The sequence below is a fragment of the Protopterus annectens genome, chromosome 9.part0 (assembly GCF_019279795.1).
Source record: "Protopterus annectens isolate FY-2018-M chromosome 9.part0, PAN1.0, whole genome shotgun sequence".
Classification (NCBI taxonomy): Eukaryota; Metazoa; Chordata; order Ceratodontiformes; family Protopteridae; genus Protopterus; species Protopterus annectens.
The window spans coordinates 711,901,984-711,921,734 of NC_056743.1; the positions used below are offsets into that span (position 1 = coordinate 711,901,984).

The following is a 19,751-nucleotide window of genomic DNA, read 5'->3' on the forward strand; positions in this document are numbered from 1 at the left end:
GACCACTTAGCTTGTCAAACACCGAAACATTGACAGCTAAATGGCCACATACGCAAATTTTTTCCTCGAGAAAAAATTCACTTGGCCATTGCAAATTAAAATAAACTTCCAAACCCTAACAAAGTGGGGGGCTTCGCCACCCCCACACCCCCCAACTAAATATACAAACTCAGAGATCACTCTACATTGGGAAAAGGGCAAATTCCTGATAACGGCCAAGCAAATTCTTTCCAGAGGAAAAGAAAATCGCAAAGTGGCCGATTGCGATATTAAGCTTTTGCCATTTAGCTTTCAACATTTCTGCTTTCGACACGCTAAGTGGTCTAGCATATAACATAGACCTAAATCAAAAAAACAGAAAATAAGGCAATAATGTATTACAACAACTGACTCACAAAAGTGACTTGCTCAAGGTCACACAGCAGTCAAATGAAGGCTGAAGGAATCATATCCCATACCACAGGAAATGGTTCATTGTTAGCAACTAGCTTTATTCCTCTGTGCTGACTACCAGTTTATCTTCGTTGAAGGCTGTGCATCAGAGCTGGCAACTCGGTATGTAAAAATTAACTGCCAATCATTAGTGGACTGGTGTTCCGCTGTGGCGACCCCTAACCGGGAAAAGCCGAAAGACACAACAGTAGATTAAATAATTAATGAGAAAATCCTTTCCATTATCTTCCTCTACAGCCTTAGTTACTTTGTATTTTTCTGTCTTGCCCTGATTAAATAATCTCCTTCCCACTGTATCGTTTTAATGTTCATGTTCACCTAAATAACACCCTTCAAGAGTATACTTATAGCTGTAAAGTCTACAATCTGTATGCTACTACTCTGTAATGTCTCTTTTGTAAATTTTTCTTCTCTCTGTAAACTTATGGAGTTTTTCTCCTCAGGACTCTGCTGAAAATGGACACTTGTTGTCCAGTCGGACTATCCTGGCAAACAAATGTTAAATATATAATAAATACATTTTGTGGAAGGAGTCTGTGTTGCTTATTAGTGAGTTTGTAGATTATATCAACAACTCCTCTAACTTTCTTAAATTCACATACAATTATGATCAAAACAAAATTCACTATTAGGATACCATAATTGCACACAAAGAACAGGGCTTTAAATCTTCTATTTACAGGAAGCCAACATTTAGTAATACATACTTGGATTATGCTAGTTGTCTCCCATACAAGCAAAAGAAAAGTGTATTAAAAGGGTAGTTTATTCGAATAGCAAGAATGACGTATTAATTTTTGATGATGTAGTGGGTAAACTTTTCAAAGTGGTAAACATGGTTTTGGACAGAGGTTTCCCTTTGGAAATGGTGATGGATGTTTGGACATATGTACTAGCAGAGTGGGATAAAAAATGCAAACCCCTTTTAGGCATAGGTATGGATAATTCTCAGGGACAATGTAAGAAAATCAATTACGAAAGAGCTTTAGTAATCCAGTACACTCAGAACATGCAAAAAACATTAGCATCATTAGAATAAACTGGAATATTTTAAAAACTAACCATAGAATTTTTCAGACATTTGGTCCAGAACCCAAGTTCATTTATAAGACTGATAAGAACTTAAGAGAGTGTTTTGAGGGAGGTATAAGATACAACCCATATAACATTAGAGATAAAGGAACCTCAAAATGTGGTGCATGTCTTCAATGTAGTTATATTTTGGAAGAAAAATGTTTAACTTTAGATGACCATTACTGGAGGAAAATGGAGTTTAAAAGTGACAATGGTGCATCTAGTTTCATAGGTGTGTACCAGGCTAATGGTCTTGGAGCCCTTACAAGCCTAGCCCACAGAAGTGTCCTGGCATTGTGCTGCCCATTACTTCCCAGTGCCTCTATCAAGTTGAGCCACTGGAGTGATGGCCGGGGTGAACTTTCTATTTCCCATCTACTCATCAATATTTCTCTTGAAGAGGGTCAGTGAGATGCTCTGCTTGACATGTATGGGAAGTTTATTTCAGAGCATGGGCAGTCTCTAGGTTATGCATCTGTCCCTCCAGCATGTTCTGTTGATTGTGGTAATGAGGTGGAGGTCTCTGGAGCATGTGGTGTGGAGGGATTGGGATTTCTTTAGATGTAGCATTTCTAACAGAGCTAGGTTGACACGGCTTTGTAAGTCAAGCAGAGATTGCCTCTTAGTAGGCAATATGAGACTGGAGTTTTTTTAAGTCTGTCCAGGTAGGATGTGTTTAAGGTCTAGGATCCTCTTTGTGAGGTACTTTTGTGGCATTTCCAGCTGTTGCATGTATCTAGTGAGGTACATGCCAAATGGGGCATTATACTGGATGATTGGCCTAATGAGGGAAGAGTAGCGAGAGATGATCTCCTCTTTCCTCCTGGATGCAAAGCCTTGGTAATAAGATATGCCACATAGAAGGACTTTCTGACCACAGTGGCAATGTGGTGGTCGAAGGAGAGGTTGCTGTCAACCTATGTCCCTAAATCTTTTATAATGCCTTCAGTATTCAGTGGGCTCCCATCCATGTGGTAATTAGTGGGAACTGAGTTTTTCCCAAAGGGGATGACGATGCATTTTTTGGCATTAAGTTTAAGGCTATGGTTTCGACACCAGTTATTGGTCTCAGTGAGGCCTTTCTGTAGGATGTCTACATCACTTGGGGAGTTAATAATGGCTCCCAGCTTGCAATAATCTGAGAACTTGGTCAGCCAGAGTCCCTCTGTGTTGGCCTGGACTTCTGAGAAGTAGATACTAAACAGGAGAGGACCCAGGACCCAGGACCAATCCCTGTGGGACTGACTTGTGACTGGTTGGCAGTCTGACTTGGAATTCGCTACTTTCACACTGTGGGTTCTAGCTGTGAGCTAATTTGCAACCCACCTAGTGATATAGAGGTTGATGCCTATTTTGGTGAGTTTATCAATAATTCCTGAGTGGAGGAAGGCCTTGGCCAGATTGAGGTAGGCTGTATGAACTGCCTTTCCCTCATCCATAGCTATGGTGACTGACTCAAAGAAGTCAACCAGGTTGAGCAGACATGATCTACCTTTATCAAAACCAAATTGAGTGGGATCTAGAGTTTGAGGATTCCCTAGATCCTTGTTAATTAGGTCCGTGATGATGTGGTCCATAGCCTTACATATCAGACTCATCAGGTTAACTGGGGCAGTAATTCCCAGGGTCTGTAGTCACTTCCCATTTATGGAGAGGGCTGACTGTAGCAGTGCGCCATTCAGTAAGAACAAAGCCTGAGGTGAGGCTGTGATTGGACAGGACACACAGATGTAGTGTCAGTTCACTTTGTAGTTCAGGTAGAACACATCCATGGATATTGTTGGGTCCCATGGAAGCTGTATTTTTGACCTTGGACAGTACAGCTTTAATCTGTGCTGCAGTAATGCTGGGTGCCTGGCTTTCCTCTGGTATTGTGATTGGTCTTTTAGCGAGAGAGAGAGGGGTAAAGTTGTCACTGAATCTGTTGGCAATATCTGTTGGCTCAGTATAGGAGGTACCATTGTGCAGTAACTCAGAGCAAACCTGGGTATTGCCGTGGAGTTTATTGATATAACTATAGAAGGCTTTGGGGTTGTTTTTAGTGTCTGCCGCAATTCTGCCTTCATAGCTGGCTTTAAAGATTTTGATGTGGGATTTCAACTTTTTGTTGAGGCTAATAAGGAGATTTTTCCAGTCTTAGGACTTCACTTTTTTCTGCAACAGCTTCTTCGTTCTGTTGTAGAGTTTAATAATGGCAGGAGACCACCAAATTAGCTTCCTTTTTTTGGAGGAGAGCATCTTGGTTCTGTTAGGTATGGCTGGTTCCATGCCTTTATGTACATATTTGTACAGTGCATTGCTGTATGATTTGGCAGTCATGTATCTATTTTCCATTGACATGGGTGCCGTGAAGTTAGGCACCTCTGATTTTAGGAGCTCAAAGTTAGCTTTGGAGAAGTTTTTCATGGTGGTTACCTTTGCAAGGGGTGTGGGTGAGATGTGGAGTTCCATGGTGATTAGTTTGTGGTTGGATCTAACCAGGGAGGAATTGACTATTGCTGTAGAGCAACAGTTGCCTATGTTAGCAATAACCAGGTCAAGGATGTTGTTTCCTCTAGTGGGGATAAGAATGAGCTGGTCCAGGGCACTGGAAATGATGAATTCCAGGAAGCACTGGACCAGTGTATTGGTGCATGAGTAGTTTTCCCAGTTGATGGAGGGTTAGTTGAAGTCACCTAGTATGCAAGTGTTGGGTTGGACCCTAATAATTTACAGGGTGCTTAGGAGTGTGGAGTGAGAGTCTTGGGACATGGTTGGGGGCCTATAGCATGCTACAACCTGAATTGCTGTCTTACCTAATGTTAGCTGTACCTGAAGTATCTCAGATGCTTATGCTGGGCTACTAGTCTGGAGGTGTGCATATCCTTTATGAATATGGAGTCACCACTGCCTTTGCAGCTTCAGTCCATGTCCTGTGGCCGAAAGGTGTGGAAATGTGTTATAGCCTGTTGCACAGGGGTGCTTTTTGCTCCTTTAAACCAGGTCTCTGTTACAGCACAAAAGTTGATGTTCTCCATTTTGAGGAGTGCTTTGAGCAAGTGCATCTTGAGATTTAGAGTTATACCGTGGAGGATCATGACCCTCAGATTACATTTATTTATAGCTTTTATGATGGTAATTTGGTCTTTGGAACATCACCTAAAAAGGGCACTATAGGGGTGGCAACAGCCTTAGCCAGTATCCGGAAACCCAAAGGTGACAGATACAGGCCATCTCTGGCAAAGCATCAAGGTCTGTGAATCATGTCATCCCAAGCAGACAAATACTGGATCCCCTTAGAATGACACCAGAAACATAGCCAATTGTTGAAGTCAATCATTTTCTGCTTGTACTGGAGTATCATTCTGGGTGAGGTATGATGCTGCTCAGGGCTAGGGTCATAACTGCCTGAGCCACATAATCCGAGAGCTCCTCCATATCTCTTTTCATGTAGTCCAGGAAGGTGAGTCTCAAGTCCTTCACACCCACACGGACAGTGACAGAGTCATACTTGTACTTGTTGTGGAGTGACCTGAGTGCGTCGGATTTTGGCACCTGATAGACAGTTGACTGTTACCTTTTCCTTATTCAACTTAATGAGTGAGACCATCAGTGTGCCTCACTATCCAATCACATATGATTAGTGTATTGGGCAAGCTGTTTTGCCCAAGGGGCTTAGGTTGATGGGCACATGTGTAGGTAAGCTATGTGTCTTGTGGTTTGTGCTGTGTTGTGGTGGTTCAGTGTGTTTTTTTCTTGGAGGTCTCTGCTGTTTGGGTAGATTTCTATTGACAGCCTATCTGAAGGTGGGTGTGTGGTATGTGATTTTTATGTGAGAGCTGTGATGATGGGTGTTCTGGAGGGCTATGTGTTGCATGTGGTGTGGTGCAGGTGTTGACCTTCTCCTCTTGACCAGCTATTCCAGTCTTGGCTTGAGAGTGCATGGCTTTCAATTTGGATATATAAGTGCATCTCTCAAAAGTCTGAGTGTGGGGAGGTAAGAGGAGAGGGTTGTCTGTGTACATGAGGCAGTTGCTTCACTGCCTCAGAATGCCCAAGTTCACAAGGTTAATAGGAGAAAGCACAGGGAAATGACCTTTAGACAGGCCAGGAAGGATGGTCATTATTATTAAGTACTGGAGCTGTTTCCTTGTATATTCCTTTTACAGGAAAAATGTCACTCAAGGTGTCTGAGCCTGTACAGAGCACTGCCAAACACTTGAGGCTAAACTAATACGTAGATCCTGAAACTTTAAGGATGACTTATTTAGGCAGATATTCTGAAGTTAGAAAGAAATCAAGCAGTACTTACTGAAAAATAAAGATTTAGCTTGTCAAGAATGATGAAAAGAGGGGAGTCACATGATTGGCTCCTACCTGGCTACTACTAACGCTGGTCTCAGCACAGCTTCACTCTGTTGGGTTACTATACTTTTTTGATCCTTCTATCACCAGAAGCAAAATGTTAGCACCAAACCCAAGAAGAGAAGCAGGCCACGGCCTGTTTGGTGACCCACAGTCTTGTCCCAGAAGATGCAAGGGTCTGCAGGCTTGTAGCCTTTTTCTGGTAGATGTCTCAAATAGCAACCAGACCAGTCGGGTACATTAAGCACAGACACTCACTCTCCAACCAGAAAGGGTGAGTAGTTTATCTTGTGAAGTGCTCAGGGTGTTCCTCCTTTTATGTAGGAAACAACTGAATGGAACCTGAGAAAAAGAATATACAAACATTTATACAATTTTAATAGCTGCAACAAAAACAGTACATTATGTAAACATACTAAAAGTTGCCCAACATACAAAAATTTCCTTTTTGGAATTCTTGAAAGAGTGGAAATTAGTACAAGAGGAGGTGACAGCAAGTTGTTATCAGAGGTCCGAGAGGGAAAATGGCAAATTAAATTAAATGCCAATACCCTCCTGGAATAAATTAAACTATATCCATTTATCCTTTATTAGCAATCAGAGCAAAATGTTTTTAAAGCCTTGGTCATTTTTTAAAACCATTTTAATACCATGTTTTGATACAATTTTCCGTTTTAATAAAGTAAATTGTATGTTTCTGAATGCCAATAATCCTGATTTTTTTTGCATTACAGTAAAGATTAAATCAGTTTTTATGTGGATAGTACTGTTTTAAATTGTATGTTACATGCTGTACAATTATTGTTTAGATTTTTACTGTATAGATAATTTTACTGTACCCTTCATTTTTTTCTTTATTTTTATTTTGAACTTAAAAACAGCACATGCAGGTGTGTTTTTTTTTTGGGGGGGGGGCTTGCTCCTTAAACTTAGATTAAATCAATTAACACCATGACGTGTTATTTGTATATATAAGGGAAAATGATCGGCTTTTTGATTCTGAAGAAGTCCACAAGGGATGGATGAAAGCACTTAATCCTTTCTGTATGTTTTAATAAACTGAGATCTTAGAAAATTACTGGAGTGGTTGCTAACATTTCTCTTTTATTTTCTTGAAATATAAATCAGTTATCTCTTTCCTCATTTAACACTGTTTTGTTCATGGTCATAGAATGCTTCAGTTAATCTGAGACCCAGCGCATACAGGGCCCTTTCTTTTCTCTCTGAGCACACTTAATTGATATATCACTAGAAAGTTGAATTCATCCTGTCATGGTTTGCTCCTAACATGCAATGTAGGTACTTCCATTCACGGGTTCAGCCAAATTATCCTGACTAGCTGCAGTTTTAATTACTACAGTAAAATAGCTTAGGATTTTAATTTGACAGGTTGTCATATATTATTTTTAACACTTGTTGCTCCATCTAAACACTGCAAATAGCATCTACTTGTCAATTCACAGATACAGTGATGTACTAATAGTTATGCATAGCCATGGACAAGATTTATATAAAGTGTTGGTATCAATAAGGCACTAGCCATATAGGATAGGAATACAGCACATAAGCTATAACCTATTAGCTACCAACAGGAGTAGATATGCAGAACAGGTAAGAAAGAAGAGATTTATCCTATTGTTACTTGGGTGAGCAGCCAATTACATATATTTATGACCCCAACTCAAGTTAATTAACAATGCTCTCTGTGTTAAAGCAAATAAATACTGCATGTGATGTAAAATGGATTTAGATCTGATAAAACTCCTTTAAAGGTGAAAGCGCTCATCTATTTGTTTTTCAATAAAGGTGTTGCGATTTCTAAGGAAGATAGAATTGCTTGGTTACTCTGAAGTCTTATCTGAGCTTGTCTATAGTGCATGGTTCTTTTTTCCTGATATTTTTAGGATTCTCAGCCAGGAACTTTGTTGCTCAGAAGTACAAGTTTCCCAGTGGTCTAATGCTTTTCCTTATGGGATGGAGACGTCTTACCCTGACTGTAAAACTACTGTGCCACAACCCAAGGATCCAAGGATCTGTGATTTTAATATATATATATATATATATATATATATATTTTTTATATATATATATATATATATATATATATATATATATATATATGTTCCCATTCCATTGCCGAAAGTACAGTTCTCTGAACTACATTTTGTCAAGACCATAACTCCGAATTTATACATCTCCAAAACGGCACATTGCGATCACACTGCAGTATGTATTAACAAATATACTGTTGTCACTGTAGTACGATCTCGGAATAAGTATATATAATTAGCAGGGGGTGTAGGGGCTGCAGGGGTGCTTGCTTCCCTTCACAAATTAGAGAAAATTAGTGTGGTTTAACTCTTTTTTGTTTCGGCAAAGTGCCGTTTCGGAGAAGTGTAAATTTGGAGTTATGGTCACGGCAGTGTGATTTGGAGAACTGTACTTTCTGCAATGATAATGTGATCCATAAATATATACATATATGGGCCCCCTTCACATGGTAAAGCCGAAGAACATATGATCGACTTTTGAAATGTTGACCATGTGTAACGGGCATCTTCATACATTGCAGAATGGATCTTCTGCACTGTAGTGCGATCTCTGAGTTGGTATATTTAAGTTCTTGGGGGTGTGGGGGCACAGGGGGGGTGTATCCCCCCCTCCTAGCAATGTGAACGTAAGTGATTTTTGTTTTTTTTTTTGTTTTTACATGATCGACATTTGAAGTGTCGATCATATGGTCCCGGCCATATGGTCTTCGGCTTTCTGAAATGTCGACCTTGTAAAGTAGATATATATATATATATATATATATATATATATATATATATATGGGTCTACCTGAAAACACCAAAAGTCCTAAACACCAACGACAAGAACACCGACACTGGAAGATCGACAACGGAGAAGAACAACAGTTGAGAATCCCGACGCTGAGAACACCGACATGCATACCTCTCAACTGTACAGATTTTCGCAGAATGTCCAGATAAGTGGCTTATATTTTTAGCATGTTCCTCTGTCTCCCTGGCAAATCACTGGGATGATCTCAGAATTGTAGTCACTAAATAATGACATACATTTGATTTTCAGACCTCATATCCTTCAGAAAATGTATATTAAAACAATTCATGTTACTCTAATAACTCTCCAAGTTTATAAGAGCAATATTCAAAATATGTCCCTATTTGTACCCCCATGTTGTCAAGCTTTGTCCAGATGTTGTGCATTAAGACATTGAGAGGTATACCGACATGCTAAGGTAAGTGTGCGATAGGGACGGACATTATGGTCAGGGTGTGGGTAAGGTAAGTGTGTGACAGTGACGGACATTAGGGTAGGGTGCGGGTTAGGTAAGTGTACGATAGTGACGGACTTTAAGTTTAGGGGCGGGTTAAGTGAGTTAGGGTTAGGGTGCGGGTAAGGTAAGTGTGCAATAGTGACAGACTTAAGGGTTAGGGGCGGATTAAGTGAGTTAGGGTTAGGATGCGGGTAAGGTAAGTGTGCGATAGTGACGGACCTTAGGGTTAGGGATTGGGTTAAGGTTAGTGCATAGATAGTTGTGTATGTAAGGTTTAGTGTAGGTTTGTAAGGTTTTTGGTGTGCTTGTGTTGTCTGTGTGTTTTTTGGGAAAGGTATTTGTTTTATTGATTGTCGGGCATGTGAAGTTTCGTGTTTTTGAACTTTCGGTTTCTTTCGGTTTTGTCGTGTCAGTTATTTCGTTGTCGTGTTATCAGGTAGACCCATATATACACACACATATACACACACACACATGCATGTATAGCATCACAGGAAGTTACTAGGCTATTGGCCCTGAGGTCCTCACAATCCTAGCCAAGAATTTAGCCCTTGTTCCAACAAGTCAGTACCTGATGCCCCTGTCCAGCAGGGACACCAGTAGAATCCCAGAGGTGTATTTTCTGTTCCCCATCCAGTTATCCAGGTTGCGGTTAAAAAGTGTTAATGAGGTACTCTGCTTAATGTGGAGTGGGAGTCTATTCCACAGAAGTGGGAGTCTCTGAGAAACAATTCTGTCCCCCCAGCAAAAATTATTGATGTCACAGACCACGTTGAGTTTACACATGCGGGTTGAGTGGAGCTTGACTTGCGGATATGCAGCAGTCCCATCAAGGTGGGGGCTGACATTGCTTTGTATGCCAGACAGAGGTCACCTCTGAGGAGTCTGTAGGAGACTGAGTAGATGGACAGGACCTTTAGCCTGTTGAGGCCCTGGATTCTCCTGGTGAGGAACCTCTGCGGTCTCTCCACCTGCTGCATGTGCTTTGTGAGGTACATGCCAAAAGGGGCTTGTACTCAATAATGGGTCTTATAAGGAAAGAATACAGGGATGTTATGACTACCTTGTCTCTGCATGGGATGCCCTTACTAATGAGGTGGGCCATGTAGAAAGCGTTCAGTACCACAGAAACAATATGGTGGTCAAAAGTCAGTTTGCTATCAGCCTGGATGCCCAAGTCCCTCACAACTGATTGCATGCTTAAGACGTAGTTATCACGACTGACTGTGTGCTCAGGACCTTGTTATGTATGTATGTATATGTGCGTGTGTGTGTGTGTGTGTGTGTGTGTATTTATATATATATATATATATATATATATATATATACACATATACATATACACACACACACACACACACACACACACATATGTATTTATATGCAACAGAAAAAAAACAGCGAGTTGGCCAGGCTGACAAATGTAAAGACTTACAAAACTTTAACAAAACTAATAAATAAAATCCAAAGTCAAACGGCTTTTATCTGCTCTTATCCAGTGTAGTTCTTTATTGGCCCTGCCAATTCTGTTTGGAATATACACACACACACATGCATTTTGTTACAGCAGTTATGTACTGAAAACCAGTAAGCCTGAAAACTGAGCTAATGAAGTTGTGAACATATGATGTTTTCTGGTTTGCAGAAGTAAGCTCTTAAAATCCTTCCTCAGACTTTAGACCCTTCATTTCCAGTTTATCTTTGTTGGGTATATGGAAATTTGCAACAAAAGTACTCTAACAAGCCAGAAAATGGCTAATCAAAATTAAAACTTAAGTTAAACTTTGCAAACTACATTCTCTTGTTCCTTCCAATTAGAATATGAACATTCTGGACTGGATCATCACTAACGCAGTCAAGAAATATAAAACACATGATAAAGTGCAGCCAAAAGCAGTAAGCAGTAAAGACTTTTGTACTTTTTGTCTGCTGATATTTAAATACAGACTTTGAAGCTTGGAATACAAACGATTTGGTAATTACTGATTTTAGATAAAAAGCAAAGCATTTTAAAAGTTAACGTTGCTAATTCTGAAAGCCTTCGCAAATAACCTTTTTTCACATTTGCATACATGATATCAGTGCCTCAGGTAAAACAGTTCCCTACTCACTCACTGTGAAATGATTATACTTATCTGTTTAATTGGAAAGGGTAAATGATGCATAACAACATTGAGCTGGGTCTATTAGAATGTATTTAAGTAATGTTTACACGTTATTAACCTTTACCATATGATTTAGTATTATTTTGCAATTACTTGAGATTTATATATTATTATTTTTTTTTAATTCTGGTAACTTGGTAAAGAAGGTACACATAAATAGCCATTTCAGCCATGACTCATGCCAGTAAATGTTAAATAAGATGCTGTTAGGATATATACTGACTCTAAAGGTCCTTTCAGTTACTTCCAAAAATGCTGTTTCATTACTGACCACAAAAGCAACAGCACTACACATATGTTTCTCTCTGGTTCACTTGATATATAATTGTGTCTCCATTCTGGCCTGTGTATCGTACTGGCCTCTATATACTTTACATGCCTTGTCTAAGGTCACTAATTAAAGTACGAAAATATGTGCTGGGAGTAAGTCAGCAACATAATTTCCCTATCTCTCACACACACACACACACACACACACACACACACACACACACACACACACACACACACACACACAAAGCTAATATGAATTCCATTTGGGGTTGAGATGAAAATGATCAACAAGGAAAGGAGTGTAATATTGTTGAATTAAATGCATTTTCAAGTCTTGGGGAGTACCTTCATGAGGTAGACCCTATTTTTACAAAATCTTACAAAGAAGACACTGCTATATAGACTGTATTTTAAATAGCATATATCATGGACAGAAATATGTTAAAAAATAAAAAAGATAGCTGGGTGCACAAATCCCAGGATAGGAAAATGTCCAATCCTGGTAGGTACCTTGGTGCCAGGACTGTGGAAAAATGATAGTGTAAAATCCTCAAGACATGGAGGCATTCCTATATTAGGATTAGGCCAGGCTCAGGGGTAGGACAGCCCCCCTGTTGTAGAAGGAAGTAGCAGTCCACAAAAAGTGACAGACCAAAAAAGAGCCATAAAGATGATAGAGTGGATGCTTGACGATAAGAAAGAATGTACTGTTATTATTATACAAGAGGCCCAGCATTATCAGACCGAAGATATTTAAAGATATTTAGAGAGAAATTAGAGGAAAGAAAAATACTTGCACAGGAAAAAATGTCAAAAACTTCAAATTTATGTCCATTAGTACTACACATTCATGAAAAACATTATGCAGACTAAGAAACCTTAGGCTATTTGAAAAAAGAAGTGACGAGGAAGTGCAAAAATAAGAACAAACCCTAAAGATTTTTGAGATGTGTAAAAGAGAAACATGAACATGGGAAAACAGAGAGATTTCATATGGTGTAACACTTATGCATAGGAGACAGCCAAACTAATGAATACAAAAAAAAGCAGCTCCAAAGATATTTGAAAAGAAATACAGTCAAAGGCAGCCAGATGTGGAAAATTTAACAATACAAAAATATCTCAAACTAGAAATGTAGAACAGAAGGTTAGCAAAGTACAAGTTAAACAAATAGAAAATGAAGTTATGGAATACCTGCAAAGTGAAGGATTTAGTGTAGAAAGTCTAAAACAGGTTATATGTCACAGCATGATGGAACAATCAGTCCTTAAAAGAAGAAACAGGAGAAGTGGGAGACATCTGAAGAAGAAATATGGACTTGGAAAAGCAAAGGAAATTTAACATGGTGCAATATTTATGCATCGCAGAAAGCAAACTAATCAATAAAAAAGCAGCAACAAAGATATTTGAAAAGAGATCTAGGAAAAGGCAACCAGATATGGACAATTTTACAACACAAAAAATAAGAAAACAAAGGGGGAAAGTAAAAAAGTAATGAAGTTAAAAAAATAGAAACTGAAGTTATGGATTACTTGCAAAGTGAAAGATTTAGTGAAGAAAAATCCAACTCTGCTAACATGACAGTAGGACGGAAAAGTGAGTCCCCAAATTAAGAAGAAACAGGAGGAATGGGAAGCAGCTAATCAGTTGCCACATGAAAATACTTGGGAGCTTTCAGTAAGAAAGCAGAACACAAGTTCAGTTAGAGTTGCACAGCAAGGGAAGGTACAGGAAATGGTGGCAACTCTGATGCAGTCAGCATTGTGGAGTGATAGGCCAATGAGTTCCCATATGAAAGAACAATGAATGACACAGGATGCAGCTGAAGAGACTATGTCAGAGGATTATGTTCTGGAACTTTCTTAAGAATGCCAGCAGGAAACAGACTATAAAGAATGTGCCCTAGATTTAAAAAAAAAAAAAAGATCTAAGGGAAGAGTTGCTTGATTTATTAGAGATGGATAGACATATTAAGATCGATGAAAGTAATAGATTACAGAAAGTCAATAAGGACCCAGAATGTTAGAAGTCTGATAAAACAAATGAATACAGTAATCAAGACTATTAGTAGAAATTCATGTGATATAGCAGAAGTAAATAGGATATTTTAGTGTACAGCAAAATTAATAACTCAAAGTCTTACCACAAAAATACAGGGCAATAAAGGAAAGGAAGAGAAGAAATTAAATGCCATAATGGAAGTATTGCATGCGGAATACTATAAAGCAATTAAGACAAGATGTGTCACTGTTAGAAGAGTATAGAAGAGGAAACAGATCAACAAAAATGCTTAGAAAGGTAGATGTGATAAAAGCAATGCACACTATTAGAACACACTAGGATCTATCGGACATTACTGCAAACACATTAAAGATATCAGCACAGGCAAAAATTTAAAAGATATGCAGAAAAATAAAAAGGAAAAGTACAAAATAAGCAACTCGTTGATGCAAAAAAGGTTTTACAGAGAACTGGGAAATAAAGCAAACAGAATAGAACCACCAAAAAAAAAAAAAAAAAAGAAGAAGGAAATACATTTTGGAGAAATATCTATGAAGATCCTATGGAACATAACAAAAATGCTTAATGGATATAAGAAGTAAAAAAAGAAAATAAAAGCAAAGAAGTTCAAATGTAAAAAAAAAAATGAAATGGGATGAAATAATGACCAGAACAAGTGAAACAGAACTAAGAAAAGCTCCTAAATGGAAAACCCCAGGCCAAGATGCAGTATCTAACTACTGGCTAAAAGTACAACCATCATTATACAAAGATTTAGCCCTATGTAGGAACTGCCTATATGCAAATCCTGAACAGAAACCAACCTGGTTAACAGGAAAAACAATAATCATCCTTAAAAGTGAACCTGCAAGCTATCTATCATGAAATCTACAGACCAATAACTTGCCCTCTGATGGTGTATAAACTATATACTGGAATTTATGTTGGTAGAGTTTATAATCATTTAGAAGAAAATTCAGTCATGGGAATAAAAAAAAAAGGTACCAAAAGAAAGCCATATGGAAAAAAGGATAATTTGTTGTTAAATAAAATCATAATGGAGAACTATAAAAAGGGTCATGATTTAAATATGACATGGAGAGGCTACAAAAAAGTATTTGACATCACCCCACATTCATGGATAAAGGAGTGCTTACAGATGCACAAGATACACCCTACATTCATTAGTTATATAACGGTGGTAAACCACTTTGCAGCTAAGCCGTGATAAAGGACAGGTTATTATCCCAGGGATAAAAATGTAAAGGGGGATAATCCAGGCTGACTCTTTGTCACTGCTGCTGTTTCATATTGCCCTTACCCTGTCTATTTAACAGATTAGCTAATGGCTACAATTTGGCTTCCAGACAACAGCAAAGTGTAACGATTTCTAATCTTTTTGTGGATAATTTGAAACTGTATAGATCATCAGATGACAAGCCAGAAACACAAATGGAAGTGGTCAAAACTTTCTCTGATGATAAAAGAATGAGATTTGGTCTTGAAAAATGTGCAAATGCAACATTTAATACAGAAAGCTACAGCTCCAAGAGAATAGCAGTCTAGGACAGGAATGTGATATAAAGGAATTTGAGCAGGAAGGAGAAATGCTTGGGAATTAAAACATAAATAAATGCAAACAAAATAGAGTAAAGAATATTTTAGAAGAATAAATTAATACTAAAATCAGTCCTGACATATAGGAACAAAGTCTAAGCTATAAACCAATGTGCTCTTCCTCTTTTAAGTTATGGTTTGGGGGTGACTGACTGGCTCCAAAGGTACTGAATCAGTTGGACAGGAAAACAAGAAAAAAATGCTTCATGCATATCAAATGATATTTAAAAATCAGTGTATACCAATATTATATATTCCTCCTTCTGAAGGAGGTATGAACCTCCTCAAAATTGATTACAGCTATAGATCTGTAATCGTAGGACTGCATGCATACCTGCTGGCCTCATCAGATCCAAACATAGTGAAAGTTTTGAAACATGAGGAGAACAAATATAAGATGATTTCCTTTCTTAATTTAGTGGAATCATATCCTTGTCAAAAGGGAATGGAAAGCAAACCAGAAGTAGACAAAAATCGGGCAGCAACTGAATGTGCCAAAAACAAAAAGAAAGAATATGAGAAGGATCAGAGGAAAAGGCTAGAAGTGTGAAAAAGGCATAAATGTAGCTACATGTACACCCTGATACAACCTCATGATGATCAGGATCTTATACAGGAATAGTTAAGGAGAGGTAAATTTAAAGCAAAAGATGAAAGGTCAATATTGGCAAGCCAGGATAATGGACTACATGCATGTTGATTTACGAAGTCCATCGGACATGTGGGAGAAACAGATGCAGGCTCTGTTAAAACAGGACTGGAAACAGTCACACATCTTGTTGCTAATTGTGATACAATAATGGCAGAGGGCCTGTATACTGAAAGGAATAATAGTGTGGCAAGACTGTTGCATTGGGATTGTGCAAACATTGCAATATTGAAATAGCTGAGAAGCATTGGAAACATGAGCCACAAAGAATTATAGAGAATGATGAAGTTTATAACACATGGTATTACCTGTGACAAAATGAGGTACTGCCAGTACAGCTAGCTCTAATTTTGTAAATAATTACATGCAATTTTTGAATATCAAACTAATTTAAATAAGATGCTTGTGTTACAATTATATTAGAACTGTATGTCATGTGTATATCAAACTACTCTGTACAGATATTTGTGCTGAAAAGGTATTTGTAAAAAATGTTGTGTTTAAAACTGTATCCACAGTGTGCCCTACTAGAATAGAACAGAAATGTACATGCACTATTGTAACTGTTTAAATGTATATACTTTAACAGTGGAAAATGGGATACAGGAGGTTAACCTCAGTCCAGTAACCTTTAGAAAAATATCTGAAATTAAATCACTTTATAGGCTATGACATAAAGAGGCTACCCCTCACGTTTTCACTGCAGCTAGAGAGACAAAGTCTGTACTACAAAGCTTTCTGTATTGACTTTGGGGTGAACTAATTGCTACTTTAGAAGCATGAATGAATGTAATTGTTTTATGACTTCCTGCATCTGCCAAGGATCTGAGGAAAAGCACTTGTATGAGTATTTTTACAGGTAGATGTTAAATACTGCCAGCTTGAGCAATGGAGGTTTTGGCCTGAGAACTAGAAGTCAGGTGACAAGAAGTGATATAATTCTGCAAGCTATCTCAGCAGTAATATTTTAGATATTATTTTGAGAAGTCTCCGAATGTGCAATTCTGTCTTGGACCTGACAACAAGATCCATTCACCACATCTGCCTTGCTGTAATGAAGTAAGTTTCTAGGGAACAGTATACTTCTCTTAGATACAGTCAAGAATAAAGTAAAGCTTAGTTTAGATGTTTTTCTTTATTTGTGGGAACCTGTACTGCAATGATAATTTAAATATTTTCTGTGGTTTTGAACTCTGTCGTCACTGTGAATACATATTTAGTATTGTCATTTTCTTTTATTATTTAGTATTAAATATATTTAAACCTTTCATTGTGGCTGATCTGTGTAGAGATATTTAAGTTTTGAGAGTACCTGTATATTTATTTGGTGACACTGTGTGGGCCACTCCTAATAGCCATGCTCATGGTCAAACTACCATTTGTATTATTATTAATATTACACAGTAAGATTGGACACGTTTTGTTAAGGGCCTTAAAGTAGCTGATAAGGAGTGACTGGTGGCAGTGGAAACTATCTTATAGTCTGGGCAGAAGATGGCATAGATAGTAAATATTTGCCAGCCTTTCCCAGTTGTGTGTGTGTGTAAGTTATACCTCAAGCAGCATGTGTGTCTGCTACTTGGGCAGGGACACGAAGCACTGGTTGGACAAAAAGGGTGCTGGAGGTTTTATCTTGGTCATTGAGATCTCAACTCTATAGCTGTGCCACTGGGGAATCTTACTAGGGATCTAGAGGAAGAGGGAGAAACCAGCTCTGGACTGGCTATGGTCTCTGTGTGCTTTTAAGGAAAATTCCATTTGATGCAGAAAGCTGCATCTGGAAATAGTGTTTATGTACTTGTCATCCTCTCAGTGAGCAGCCCCCACTGTTGCCAGGGGTGAGGATTCAGGCTCCTCGTTTACTGGTTGGCAGTGGTGGGTCATCACATCACCCATTAGCAACAGTTAAAAAAACACATGCATTAAAACCAGATATAATAGTCCATGAAAATAAGTGAAAAGAGGCATTGATCATTGAAACTGCTAAACCAAGGGATTACAGTGTCTTATATACAGAGAGATACAAAGTCATGAAATACTTGGATTTGCAGGCTGAAATGAGGGCAATGTGGAAGGAGGATACACAGACATTTGAATTTGTAGTAGAAGCAATGAGTCTCAGAAAGATAATTTACAATCGTATTCAGATAAGCTACAGATGCATGTAACTACATATGAATTACAGGAGTCAGTTCTGGGCAGATTGTTGGTGCTGTGAAGAGCACTTTTGTCTAATTCCAAAGACTGAAACAATAATAATTTCACAGACTTTGACCATATTTGAATTTAGGAATGGGGTCCATTCCAGTCATGATATTAGAAACCCAAAAGACTTGGAGAATTAAAGCGAATGATACCAGTATTTTTATTTTCATGTAACCAGCACACAGGCTATAGAATATCTCACATGAAAAAGCTATATGAGAAAGATACTATCTGTACAAGTATGGGACCAAGACAGAGCCCTGGTGGATAATCTGACTGCAATCTTGGAATGTCATATTTCCAGTTGCTGTCTAATGTTTGCCCTATCCAATTTGTAAGCCTTGTAGGTATCCATCTTATCAATACAACATTAATAATCATTTGCTTTAATGTATTAATCAGTATTTTATGTATGACCATATCAATGTCTGATGACAGGTCTACGTAAATCAAATCATCATACACTTTTCCCTTTTTAGTATTATAGAACATAATGGTAAAGGTAGTTATAGACCTGTTTCACCATATGAATTGCATATACAGGTGTGATTATGCTCAATCTCTTATAATTGCCATATCTTATGTTATATTTCCCATTGAAATATCACTGTTCTGGACATGTAGCACTGCATTTATCTTTTTCCAGTCTAAATAAGTCACCTGTCTAACTGATAAATTTAAATAAATACATTTAGAAATAAATGCATTAAACTTCACCAGCATGACATTTTGCTTTCATATTAATTCTGTTTCTCTTTTTTTAATATATGGCAATGCGGTTACCTTACTTATCAGCAAAATAACATGGACCATATGGATAATCTACAGTAAAAGAATCTGTTGTACCTGATGGCATGCTTTCAAGTGTGATTATGTTATGAGCATAGTTACTCACTGACCTATTATGTGCAACACCTTCTCATCCTATCCATATACTGTTAAATCTTCCTAAATGTCATTCACATGAATATTAATCATTGCCTTATTATCAATTTGAGGCAAGAAACTATGTTCTGTATATCAAGAAATGTCAAAGCTCCTACCTGAAATTCTTACAAAATTAGTGTTCATAACAGTGATTTTGCACAACTGACTTATTTTTTTGTCTTAATTTTAAAATATTGAAACCTCTTTTCTCACATGTTGTTGGGGAAATTTATATGTAGGGAAGAACTTTTTACTTATCTGGTAGATTCATAACTCCACATCATTAATAAAAATATGTATAAAGTCACATTTCCAAAAGATAAAGACGTGGACAATATTAATGTTTCTTCTCTTCAAACAATCAAGATTCACCTCACTGACAAGCCAGGCATATAAAATGTTACTGAGGAACGACAGTTACATAAATGTACAAAAGAAAGTGAGCCTGAGTGACACAGACTGGCAGAAGACTGCAGACTATAATCTAATTATGTATTACTAATGGCATGTATGTGATAACTATATGCAATACTTTCAACAAGAATTTTTCTAGAACAGCCATATACATATCACATAATTTTTATAAGCCATAAACTAAAGAGAGAGTGTGTGTGTTCTGAGGTTAATGTAAGAATAAAGAAATCGGATTCATTTATTAGCGGTAATAAATATGGCGGAAAAGAATGGTAACAGTAGTTCATCTTTCCCATTTTCGTTTTGATGTAATAGCTGTTAAGCAAT

The 19,751-nt window shown here is 37.8% G+C and overlaps 1 protein-coding gene across 1 annotated transcript in view; it reads right to left on the bottom strand.

The window, feature by feature from the left end:
- LUZP2 (leucine zipper protein 2) overlaps window positions 1-19,751 on the bottom strand; it is a 4,367,081-nt gene that overhangs the window by 646,628 nt on the left and 3,700,702 nt on the right. The window lies entirely within an intron of this gene.